Below are 13,111 nucleotides of genomic sequence, written 5' to 3'. Positions count from 1 at the left end.
ATCTCCATGAACTCCAAGGCCTCGTAGATCAGCTGCCCAAACCTTTTTTAATCTTAGGTGATTTTAATTCCCACCATCTTTTGTGGGGAAGCTCTCGTCAAGATTCCCGCGGTGGAGTTATTGAACGGCTCCTATCGCTATCCGGACACTGTCTTTTGAATAAGAGAGAACCAACCTTTTTTAGCTCTGTTCATAACACATTCACATCAATAGATCTTTCCATATCATCACCATCTTTACTTCCATGTTTTTTCGTGGAAGGTTTTAAATAATCCTTTTGGAAGCGATCACTTCCCCATAATTTTAGAAACAGTTATAACTCTTCCTTCGCTTTCGACCCGCCTTCCAAGGTGGAAGTTTGAGAAGGCCGACTGGGCTCTGTTTGGTTCAGAAGCTGCGTTTGACCCCTCTTTATTTACTAGTATGTCTGCAGAGGAGGCGGCAACTTATGTCACTGAGTGTTTAATTAATGCTGCTGCATCGTCTATCCCACAAACCTCTGGTAAGCTCCCCAGGAGATGCAAACCCTGGTGGAACGATGAGTGTACAGCCACTCGAAAGAAACAAAATAGGGCTTGGGGAATCTTCCGCCGATATCCGACACCTCTTAACTTGATAGAATTTAAAAAAAGCAGAGCCAAGGCTCGATGGAGGAGAAAACAAGCCAAAAAGACATCGTGGGTTAAATATATTTCAGCCCTAAATAGCTTTGTACCGTTAAAAAAAGTGTGGGACCGCCTGCGGAAGGTCCGAGGAGATTACCAATCCTTTCGAACTCCTCTCTTTTCCTCCTCCTCTGTATCACTCAAAGATCAAGCAAACATCCTTGGTGAACATTTTCAGCTTATCAGTAGTTGCTCAAATTTCAGAGCAAAGTTTAAGAAATTCCAGTCTATTGCTGAAAAGCAGTCAATTTCCATGTTAGGGTCTGCCACTGCTTCATACAACAAACCATTCACTATGGGTGAACTCAAAGTAGCACTTGCTACAAAAAAGCAGGCTGCACCAGGCCCAGATAAAATTCATTACGAAATGCTTAGACACCTGTCCCCTGAATCACTTTGCCATTTGCTGACGTTTTTAATCACCTATGGAAACAAGCTGCATTCCCTCAGTGCTGGAAATGTGCTCATGTTATACCTCTCTTGAAACATGGAAAAGATCTATCTGTCCCCAGAAGCTACCGCCCCATCACACTCACTAGTTGCCTGGGGAAGACATATGAAAGACTCATTAATCGGCGTCTTCTTTATTTTTTGGAGGCTGAGAACTTTTTTGATGTTAACCAGTGTGGATTTCGAGAGGGACGATCAACCACAGATCACTTGGTTCGTTTAGAAACCCTTATTCGTGAGGCATTTGTGCACCGACAACATTGTGTTTCGGTATTTTTTGATATGCATAAAGGATATGATACCGCATGTAGGTATGGAATCCTTCGAGATCTGTACAACCGCGGTGTGCGTAGTCGATTGCTTCAGTGCATACAAAACTTCCTAACCAAGCGAACCTTTCAGGTTCGCTTGGGTGGCACATTGTCAGATGTTTTTAGCCAAGAAAATGGGGTCCATCAAGGAGGAGTTTTAAGCGTTACCCTTTTTGCTGTTAAGATCAACAGTCTTGGAAGGGTGATACCGCCATAGGTGTCTTATTCTCTTTATGTAGACGACGTGCAGATCTCCTTCTCTCCATGTAACCTCTCAAGTTGTGAACGGCAACTGCAACTCACTATCAACAGGATGAGCAAATGGGCGGATGAAAACGGTTTTAAGTTTTCTCCCGAAAAAACTGTTTGTGTTCCCTTTTCATTGCGCCGGGGTTTGTCTTTGGACCCCACTTTGCATCTCAATAACATAGACATATCTGTTCAACAAGAACACAAATTTTTTGGTGTAATCTTTGACAAGAAGCTTTCTTTTGTGCCACATTTGAAAAAGTTGAAACGTAAATGCTTAAGTTCTTTAAATGTTCTCAAGGTGTTGTCCCACATTTCATGGGGATCGGACAGGCGATGCCTCTTACGATTATACAACTCCCTGGTTCGGTCTCGGCTTCACTACGGTGCAGTCGTGTATGATTCGGCACGATCCTCTACTTTGAAGATGCTAGATCCCGTTCACCACTTAGGGCTCAGACGTGCCTCCGGTGCATTTCGCACATCACCTGTGTTAAGCCTATATGCCGATACACATCAGAGGTCGCTTGAGAAACGCAGACAGTACCTGAGCCTCTGTTATGCTTATCGGGTCTATTCTAATCCACAACACCCAGTTTACAGTGCCATTCATAACTGTCGATTCTCTCGACTTTTTGAAAACAAGCCAAGCATTGTACGGCCACTCAACTTTCGCATTCAAAATTTCAGTGCTTCCTTTCATGTCCCACTTCATGTTGCCGTGCTAAATTACAGGGGCAGAGTTGCTCCTTGGGACGAAGTCCCAATCGTTTGCGACTGGACACTTACGAAATGCAGTAAGCGGGCTACCTCTCCACGAGTTCTTCAGCAGGAGTTCCTTTCATTACAGGAGGCATATAGAGGTTACACTGAATTCTATACCGATGGGTCGAAATCCTTGTCTTTTGTTGGCTGCGCAGTATATTCTGGTTCCCTCATGAAATCTCTTCAACTTAACTGTGTGGCAAGCATCTTTTCTGCAGAGGTTTATGGCATTTTACTATCTATTGATCACATACTAAAAAACAATATAAGGAAAGCTATTCTCTTTGTTGATTCTCAAAGCGCATTACTGGCTGTGTCCTCACTGCTCCCTACAAAGAATCTGCTTACCCTACATGTACGAGGTAAATTATATGGAGCCCTTCGACTCGGACACGACATAAAGTTTTGTTGGGTGCCGAGTCATGTCGGGATTCCAGGGAATGAGAAAGCAGATAGCTTGGCTGCATCTGCCAAGGATTTAGTAACAACTTGTGGATTACCTCATCAAGATTTGAAGCCGTTTTCGAAAAAAATCACTCTTGAGGTCATGGCAGTTGGAGTGGGACAGAGAGTATGACAATAAGCTTCATATCATCAAACCCATTTTGGCCCTGTGGGAGAGCTCGTTTCACAGGGAACGGCGTGTAGAGGTTCTGCTCTGCCGCCTAAGAATTGGCCACACACGCTTGACGCACTTGCACCTTCATCGTGACGAAAATGTGAAGCTTTGTTCCCATTGTGGGAAAGGCCTTACAGTGTTACACATTTTATGGCATTGCCCTTTTCACCATCAGCTGCCCCGGTCTAGCTTCCCTGAACTTTTTAGGGGTTATCTTCCCTTTCATCCAATGTTTTTAGTTAGTGACTGCCCTTTAGTGCCTTTTCACCGCGTTCTCGACTACCTAAAGAAAACTGGCGACCTACACCAGTTGTAATTTTTTTTATACTGTTATCTTAAACCGTTTTGTTTAGTGCCAGCTAAACAACATTGAATTGGCGAAATATGACCTCCGTTGTCAATGCGCCACTAAAACCCTAATCATCTTCATCATCATTATGGCACGAGATTCGAATCATGATATCGGCCATATAAACAATATATTACAACTTCTGCTGGTAGTTCCTGATAGACTACTATATTACCTAACTCTGAATGAAAAAAAAACGAATAAAAGGTGGGTATTTCTAGAACATCGACTCCAAGCTAGCAAGTTTTTCAAAATATTCGCTTTCAGGCACATGCAGCGCATTATATACTTATTTTACAATGTTGAAATAATGCACAAAAGAAAGAGCCTAATTGGAGCTTTACGGTGATGTAAAGGTGATAAACATATTTTGATTAGGTCAGACAGCAGAGCTTGCTGAACTTCGTCAAATATCATCGCAGACAGGCAATTTGACAAATAAAAATATTCATTAAGAATGTAATGCCCTAGACGCTTAATTAGCATAAAAAATCATATGACTGGAGTGTTCCCAAAAAGTTATAATGATGTAGCGTAAAAAGTAAGGAAAAGGGATGGAGTGAAATCTGGCACCTCTGATAAGCTAGAAAAACGACAGTTTCCACCTTGGCGGCTTCAACGTTCCCATAACTTGAGAACAAAAAATCTGACGAACTTGCCGTTTGCGTTTTCCTTTACTATAGGAATTGCCCGATAACATGTATTTAAAAAAAAAAATTAAAAGTTCGACCCGAATTTCGTGCCTGAGTTGAGGTGAAATCATCCATATATGTATATATATATGTATATATATATATTTGCGTTGTGCGATTTGCCACGGCGGCGGATCTATTGGCGCTCACAGGCGGCGCATGTTCGGGTTCTGCCGCGCCTTACCTCCTATCTGATTTTGCCGCCAAGGTTGTCGGCTGATGTTTTCGGAAAGTCGCTCCGGTTGCTGCCTTTGCATCGCGTATAGACGGAGACGCTACACGCCGGCTGTAGAAACAGGCCCCGCGAAGAAGGTTACAGGAAGGCGCTTCTCGATCACCCCGGCCCAGGAAATTTTTGAGTTGGCTGTACGAAAATGCATTAACAATTTTCCCTCGCGGGCGGCTCTTTAACACCCCTTCTTGGGTGGACACGACACACGCTTTAGGTTAACTGTTTATTAACCCACCAATGTTTACGAGGCAAGCCTCACGTATATGTCCGGGCAGTCGGCGGGCAGCGCGCAAACGTCGTCCATAGGAAGCTGTGATTTCGGGCAAGTGGCAGCGTTGGTTTCGACGTGCACCGTCATTAAGGGGTTCCGGGAAGGTCACCGGCTAGCGGCATTAATCCAAGCACCGCGCTCAAGAAGCCAGGCAGCCGCTCTCTCTCGTCCCGCGGAGCCGAGAGCCGCAACCGTCGTTTTTCCGCCCCTTCTGTAGCCTTGTCATCGTCAGGCAGAGCCGCTGTGGCCACGAGATTGTTCACTTCGGCAACGCCCCTTCGGTGTTATCGCCACATGGCGTCAGCAGCGCACGATGCGGTGGGAAGGAACGCGATGGGCTCCCACACCCTTCAAAGCTACCGTCCATCTCTGTGCTGGCAGTTTGTCGTTACCTGACCACACCGTAGCATGTTTACGCTTTTTAATAATAATGAAATTGTGAGGAATAAATATGTGCACGCCCGATTAATGGCAACCGCGTTAGCGTCAACTTTGGTCATATTTCTCGCTTTATAACTTTAAATCCACACAAATATTGCAGTATTTTTTTTGCAGATTTTGTTAGTACATATTATAAACGTTAATGTGGGAGAGTTCCAAGAATTTTAAAAATGGCTTTTTTTATATGATTCTCTTATATACTGCATATTTAGTTATTAAATCCCCCTGTGTGAGCCATTCGTGTGAATTTCTCCCGCTAACCAGGACAGCAATATTTCATGCACAGATGAACTATATACAGGGGAATACTCTGGCAAACATTGAAGACCTTAGCTTTTATACATACCGAGAATGTTTTGTGTTTTTGTTTATTTCAGAGGGTTATTGCGCAATGTGCCGTATTAGCGATTTTGTTTCTCACAATAACATCCCTAATAGTTGTGATTAACACGGTTTGTCGCTCCTTCCTATGCCTAATTTGTCAGTAAATATTTCTAGACTTGTAGCCAGAACAGGTTTTTTTAGAAGCCTCCCGAAATGGCAACATCACGCTATCCGCAAAATGCGAATGTGACTGAGGGGGTGCTTAAAATTTTTTTTCGCAACGACTATTTTTGTTTTCTAATACAAGGATTGGTTTTATTCTTCTGGGCACGGAGCCAGCAAAACACTTTTTCCTCAAGGTTGAAAATGGCTACTGGACATGGTTGTTCGATCTTATCTAAAAATGCCCAGGCTGCCATCGACACACGAGCCAGTGCAGCGAAAACTCCAGCGAGGTGTGTTCGCTGTATGTGAACTGTTGCCAGATCAGAACGGCCTGATATGTCTGGCAAGAACAACAATAGCCTTGATATTTAAAAAAAATTATTGTTGGGCCAGCAGTTTGTGTGTCAGTTGCCGCTCAGTATCTACATCAAATCGTAAAAAAAATATAAGAATAACACTCATAGCTGACTTTGAGGTGTTTCACAAAGGCGATCGAAATACATCGAATGTATATGGATTCTGCGCTGCGCATTTGAAGGCACAGTGAAGGGATCTCCAAACAGGATACTTCGAAACACGTGAAGCGACACTTTACTGCCACATGAAGTGCAAGTTGAATTAATTAATCGAGGTGCGTGTTGGCAAACCTAAATTTTATAGACAAAAGGATAAACAAATAGGAAGGATCGCAGAACATGGCATCTTTCAACTAGCAACAACAAGAATGAAAGAGAACCGCCCCCGAAGGCATGTACAAATCTTGAAAAGAGAGGGGAAAAAAATGTTGAAGGAAGGGAAGATACCAGGCGGGAAGAACAGGTATAAAAATAAATAAATAAGGTGTCTGCTTGAAAAACCAGATTAAAAGCTTAAAACACAGTATCACGTCGGTTTCTGAAGCGGTCTGGAAATTGCAGGTTTATGAAACTCGCCAGTTTTTTGCAGTGAGAGTTAAGGCCGGTTCAGACACTTGCGTTTGAGTGCGTTTGACTGCGTTGCGCCGCGAACCGAAAGCGAGTCACCGGCACATCTGTGCCTCATATGAAGCGTGGAATCCAATTCAAGGAACCATCTTGGCACGCTTTATAAGCAGCAGGGATGTCCTGGTTTCTCGGAGCCGCAACGCAGTCACACGTAGACAACCGCCACTCTCTGAACCAGGCTTTAGGGAGCAGAAATATTCTAGCACATGGCACCCATAACAAATGACTCGATGATTTCATTTCCAATTTATGGTACCGCGAATGTAAGGTGTTCAGACATCACGCATTGGGCAATGAACAACGATGAGGTGGAAGTACGCATCGGAGGTCATTGAAGTTTCCAGGTTATGTTCCCTGAGTAGGTGGATGACACATCTGCTTGCTTAACCGATGAATGACTGCCGCACCTCAAGATGATCGAGAAAAGCTTCTTATCTTCACACTCTAGGTCACGTTGTGAGCAACGAATGTGTTCGTCCTGACCTTGAGAAGACTCAGAAGGGTTTGGATTTGGGCTAGTTGGTTGAACATGTTTAGGGGCTAAAACCGCTAAAACCGACGGACAAGTAGGAGAGACACACACCACAGAGCGCTCCACACACCACAGAGCGCTTGAGAAGACTCGCGCAGTAGTGGCATTTCCACTGCCCAAAGGTTAGAAGGCCGTCCGAAGATTCCTCGTACTTCGGGCGTGCGTACTACAGTTGGTTCGTTCGTGATTTCGCTAAGCTTTCTGCGCCGCTCAAGCACCCCACGAAAGGCGCAGTAAATTTAAAATGAAAAAAAAGAAGAGCACCAGGCATTTGACGAGCTGAAGCGACGACTCCAGTCGCCACCGATTCTCGACCACTTCAACCATTCAGCCGATAAGATGTTCCCACGGACGCCAGCAATCAAGGACTCGGCGTGGTACCGCTCCAACGAACAGCAGGGTACAGAGCGCGTGATCGCCAACGTACGACTACGCTAGTCGGACGTTGTCGAACGCGGAACGCAATTACTCCACGACCGAGTAGGAAGGTCTTGCCATCGTCTGGGCCATCGCAAAAGTCCGCCCGTAAGTAGTAGATAAAGTGTACGGATTCGCACAATAGAAGTATCGATGTGAGAAACTAGATACTTGGATATCAGAAATAAATCGTATATAGGATCGATTTCACAAACCGCATATCTGGATATCAAAAATGTGTACGGATTCGCACACGGACCAATCACAGCGCAGATGGGCTGTCCAAACTCGATCCGACCAATCACAGCCGAGGAGGGCGGGGTTCTTCCCCCTCTCCGGTCCCAGCGACAGGCTGTGGGCATCGATGGCCACGCCCACAGCGATCACCCATTTAGATGGCCCACACACAGGGCGTTGGCCACGGGCAACGAATTAACTAACCTTATCCTAACATATTCAGATATTAGAAACATCTGTTTCTGATATGGGAAAAAAACTTTTGATTTTCAATAAATTTATTATCGACCGACGATCGATCAGAGGACGATAGTCGATAATCACTCACTGGATAGATCCGTTGTTGGTCGCCAAAGTCGTCGACGTCATGTCACGTGACATCTGCGAATTTTAATTCCTCCGAAAGGACCTTTAGCGCTTGTCCTTCGGCAGGCGTTGAACCAGCGACCTTCGGTTCCGTAGCCCGACGTGCCTCAAATGCAAGTGCCTCGTTCGTGCTGAGACGTCGTGTGGAATCGTGGAAAGTGCGAGCGCTCGCTGCTCTGTTACGCTATGTCAAGTTCAGATTATAGTTGATGAAACTTTTACAAGAGACGCTTGAGGGCGCCGCCACACCAATCAACGTATTCCAAGCCCCTCTACCCTCTTTGGATTGTGGGAAAGTGTTGGGACACTCCGCTGGATGTCGCCATGTCCAGTGTGAAGCAGTTGGTTAAGGATGTCGCGAGTATCTCAATTAATCGCGTCATTTCTGAGGCACTGCAACACCAAATGAGCGTAAGCCATTTCTCTCTATATATTCTCACGAATGACAAGTGATGAGGCGATAATAACGGAAGAAACTAAACGTTTAATGGGGGCGAACTTGTGCCCAAAAATAAAAGGAAACAGAAGATAACAGCAGAGCGTCGCGCGTGTCGAAGTCGGCGAAAGAGCAGAGTCGAACGCTGGAGCGAAAACTGACCGCAGGTCGCCGCGCGGAGCAACTTATGTGCACGTGTGGGCTTCTGGAATAATCGGCGTAGAAGGTTCGGCGTGTGGAACATTCTGACCTAGAAAAAGCAACATAGTTCTCGAATTTACCAGAACATTACACAGTCAACAAAAATGCGTCTCCGCGGCCAGGAATCGAACCCTTGCTTTCTCCTTGGAAAGCACGCGCGATAACCGTTAGGCCACGAGCGCGGTGGCTTGTTGGTCAACTGCGCTCGCAGCTATATCCCCCTTTAAAAAAGTGCATCGTCCCGATGCAATACAAAACAAAACAAAGCACATAAAAAGAAACTGCAAACTAAGGCGTCTTTTGGCACACATAAGGTCCACAGTCCTATCGAGCGTAGTACGGCTTTAGACGAACGACGTGGACGACCTCAGGTCGTGGTGGGCGGCGTGATGATGTTCTTGCTCCGTCGGGCATCACCTCGTAGTTCAGCTCCCAGAGGCGACGAAATACCTTGTATGGTCCAAAGTATCGTTTCAGCAATTTCTCACTGAGGCCATGGCGACAGATGGGCGTCTACACCCACACCCTATCTCCGGGCTGGAAGTGGACGTCCCTGCGACGGAGGTTGTAGCGGCCCGCGTCGACGCGTTGCTGGCCTTGAATCAGGAGTCGGGAGAGCTGGCGGACTTCTTCGGCGCGTTGAGCAACCGCCTGGGCGTCGACGCTCTTATTGTCAGCTGACTCATAGGGCAGCTTTGCGTCCAGCATGGTCGTTACCTTCCGACCATGTACCAGCTGGAAAGGGGGGAATCCAGTGGTCTCTTGAACCGCCGTATTGTAGGCGAACGTGACGTAGGGCAGCACCTCGTCCCACGTCTTGCGCTCTACGTCGACGTACATTGAGATCATATCGGCGATTGCCTTGTTGAGTCGCTCCGTCAGCCCGTTGGTCTGCGGGTGGGACGCAGTTGTACGACGATGGCTGGTGTGACTGAGCCGGAGGATTTCTCGGGTCGGCTGTGCCATGAACGATGATCCGCGATCTGTAATCAGAAGTTCTGGAGCGCCGTGCCGGAGGACGATGGACTCAGTAAAAAACTTGGCAACTTCCATAGCAGTCCCCGAAGGAAGAGCTTTCGTTTCGGCATACCGCGTGAGATAATCTGTGGCGACGATGATCCAGCGGTTGCCCGACGTCGAAGGCGGAAAAGGACCGAGTCGATTCATTCCCATCTGCTGGAAGGGTCCAGTTGGAGGAGAAATGGGCTGCAGGAGTCCGGCCGGCCTCGTTGGAGCTTTCTTGCGTCGCTGGCACTCGTGGCATGATCGTGTGTACAGGTGGACGGTCTTGGGGAGCTTGGGCCAGTAATACTTTTCACGAATACGGGCCAGTGTCTGGCTGTATCCAAGGTGTCCGGACGTCGGGTCGTCGTGATATGCTTGAAAGATCTCCCGTCGAAGGTCGGTCGGGATTACCAGAAGCCACAGCGAGTTGTTGTTCCCGAAGTTCTCTTTGTAGAGTACACCTTGTCTAATGGCGAAGGTCGGCGAGGCTCGTGAAAAAAACACGTGGCATTGCAGTCCCGCGTCCTTCCAGGTGCTCTATTAGTGTGTGCAGATCAGGATCGTCTCGTTGACGACGGGCCATGTCGTCGGTGTTTACGGCGCCGAGGAAATACTCGTCGTCATCGTCGTCGCTGCTGCCGGAAGGTGTTTCGACGGGACCTCTGGACAGTCAGTCGGCGTCGCACTAACCAGGTGACCGAGCAACTTCAGTTCGTCATAGGCGAACCGACACTTTGACGGCTTGAGGGCGAGTGTGGCGGTCCGGATGGCGTGGAGAACAGCTAGGAGTCGTCGCAAGTGCTCGTCGAAGTCGCTGGAAAACACTACGACGTCGTCGAGGTAGACGAGACAGCTCTGCCACTTCAGTCCTGCCAGTACTGTGTCCATCACACGCTGGAAAGTTGCTGGCGCCGTGCATATTCCGAAGGGCATCACCTTAAACTCGTACAGCCCATCCGGAGTGACGAAGGCTGTCTTCTCTCGGTCCCGTTCGTCAACTTCGATCTGCCAGTAGCCGAATCTAGAACGAAGCGCCAATAGTAGGCACAAAGCCCAAGGAATCTTCGCACGGCCTTCTTGTCTCTTGGCGCTGGAAATGCTGCGACGGCGCGAGTCTTCTCTGGGTCTAAGTGAATGCCTTCGTTACTAACCACGTACCGAGGAACTTCAGTTCGTCATAGGCGAACCGACACTTTGACGGCTTGAGGGCGAGTCCGGCAGTTCGGATGGCGTGGAGAACAGCTCGGAGTCGTCGCAAGTGCTCGTCGAAGTCGCTGGAAAACACTACGACGTCGTCGGGGTAGACGAGGCAGCTCTGCCACTTCAGTCCTGCCATTACTGTGTCCATCACACGCTGGAAAGTTGCTGGCGCCGTGCATAGTGCGAAGGGCATCACTTTGAAATCGTGCAGCCCGTCCGGAGTGACGAAGGCTGCCTTCTCTCGGTCCCGTTCATCAACTTCGATCTGCCAGTAGCCGCTCTTCAGGTCCATCGATGAGAAGTATCGAGAATGGCGCAGCCGGTCCAACCAGGTCCATCGATGAGAAGTATCGAGGTCCATCGATGAGAGGTATTGAGAATGGTGCAGCCGTCGATGCGTGGGAGTGGATAGACGTCTTTCTTCGTCACTGCGTGCAGCTGCCGGTAGTCCACGCAGAACCTAAGGGTCCCGTCTTTCTTCTTAACCAGTACGACTGGAGAGGCCCAAGGACTGCTTGAAGGTTGAATTATGTCGTCGTTCAGCATCTCTTGAACTTGCTCCTGGATCACCTCTCTTTCTTTAACGGAGACTCTGTACGGCGATCGATGCACAGGGCGCGCGTCGTCCTCGGTAACGATTCGGAGCTTCGCAATGACAGTTTGGCGCACCTTCGACGACGTCGCAAAGCAGTCGCGGTATTCGGTGAGGAAGTCACTCAGCTGCTGTCGTGTTAGTTCCGGAAGCTTAGGGTCAATGTTGAGCCGCGCTGACGACGTAAAGTTTTGCTGAGCGGGCGATGATTCTTCAGCAATCGCGGCGACTGCGGCGGAGTTTCGGAGTTCCTCGACTTGGCCCACAGCTGCACCTTTAGTAAGGTGTTGCGTTTCTTGTCGGAAACTCGTTACGAGGACCACAGTGCGCCCATTCTGAAGTTCAGCTACGCCTCTTGCGACACCTATTCCTCTTCCCAGGAGCAAGTGGAGGTTACCTTCCAGAAGAACTTCGCCACGTGTGGCTGCATCGGTCACGACGGGTACGACAACATTTGATCGCGGCGGAAGATTCACGTGGTCGGCAGCGACTCGGGCGGCGGCTGACGCAGTTTGGAGTTTCTTTGAAAGTGGAACAGGTGCCCGCAGCGTCAGTCTGTTTTCTCGAAGGTCGATGACGGCGCCGTATTCACACAAAAAGTCTATGCCGAGAATGAAGTCCCTGGAACAGTCTTGTAGAATAACTAATTTCACAGGACACGTCTCGCCATGAATTTCGACGCGAGCGGTGCACCTTCCAACAGGCGTGATGAGGTGTCCTCCGGCGGTTCGTATCTGCGGTCCATCCCACGGCGTCGTGACTTTTCGAAGGTGGCGAGAGAGCCTCCCACTCAATACTGAGTAGTCTGCCCCGGTGTCAACGAGCGCCGATGCGGTGTGTCCATGGATAACAATGTTTAGGTTGTTGGACACCGTTGGAGGCGCGTCGGTGCAATGCGGGGCGTCGGGAGAGTGGGAGCGCTCCGGCGTTCTTGGAGGCTGTTTGCTTCCGTCGGTTTCGGCAACGTCACCTCCAGGCGTTGCCGCACTTAGTTTTCCCGACTACGCAGGGGAGACAGGCTCTTTCGGCGGGATCGTTGCGCTGGGGAGGCTGAACGCCGTGGCGATGGGGAGCGGGCTTCACGGCGGAGAGGCGACACTGGGGAGGGCGAACGTCGGAGGTACTCCTCGATGTCGCGAGGGCGTTCGCCGTACCTCAGGCGTGGGTCGTTCGGGTGGAACCCACGCAGGCCCATTTGCCTGTAGGGACAACGGCGGTAGATATTGTCGGCTTCCCCGTAGTGGTAGCAGGTGGGTCGTCAATCCACTGTCCTCTACACGTCGGTTTTCCTTGGCGCCTGCTGTTCTCGTCGGTCGTACTGACGTACGTCGTCGGTGCGTCGGGTGTACGCCAGCGTTGGCGGGTCTCGTCGTGGCGCCACCGGGTAGTGTTGAGCAGTTGGGGACGGTCGTCGGGCCACTGCGGCGTAGGTCAGCGTCGGCTCATCGGCTGCGGCCACGCTGGCAGGAGTCTCCAGTTGAATTGCCCGCTGAACTTATTCGCGTACCACTTCGGCTATCGACAGCGAAGCCGGTTGGTTGGCAGCAGGCAGCTGCCTCCTGAGTTCATCCCGGACGACGTCCCGGATGATGTCGCGGATGTCCGGGAT

Source organism: Ixodes scapularis, unplaced genomic scaffold, assembly GCF_016920785.2.
Source record: "Ixodes scapularis isolate PalLabHiFi unplaced genomic scaffold, ASM1692078v2 PGA_scaffold8__174_contigs__length_109621045, whole genome shotgun sequence".
Classification (NCBI taxonomy): domain Eukaryota; kingdom Metazoa; phylum Arthropoda; class Arachnida; order Ixodida; family Ixodidae; genus Ixodes; species Ixodes scapularis.
The sequence above is the reverse complement of the archived record's forward strand: the minus strand, read 5'-3'. Positions refer to the sequence as shown.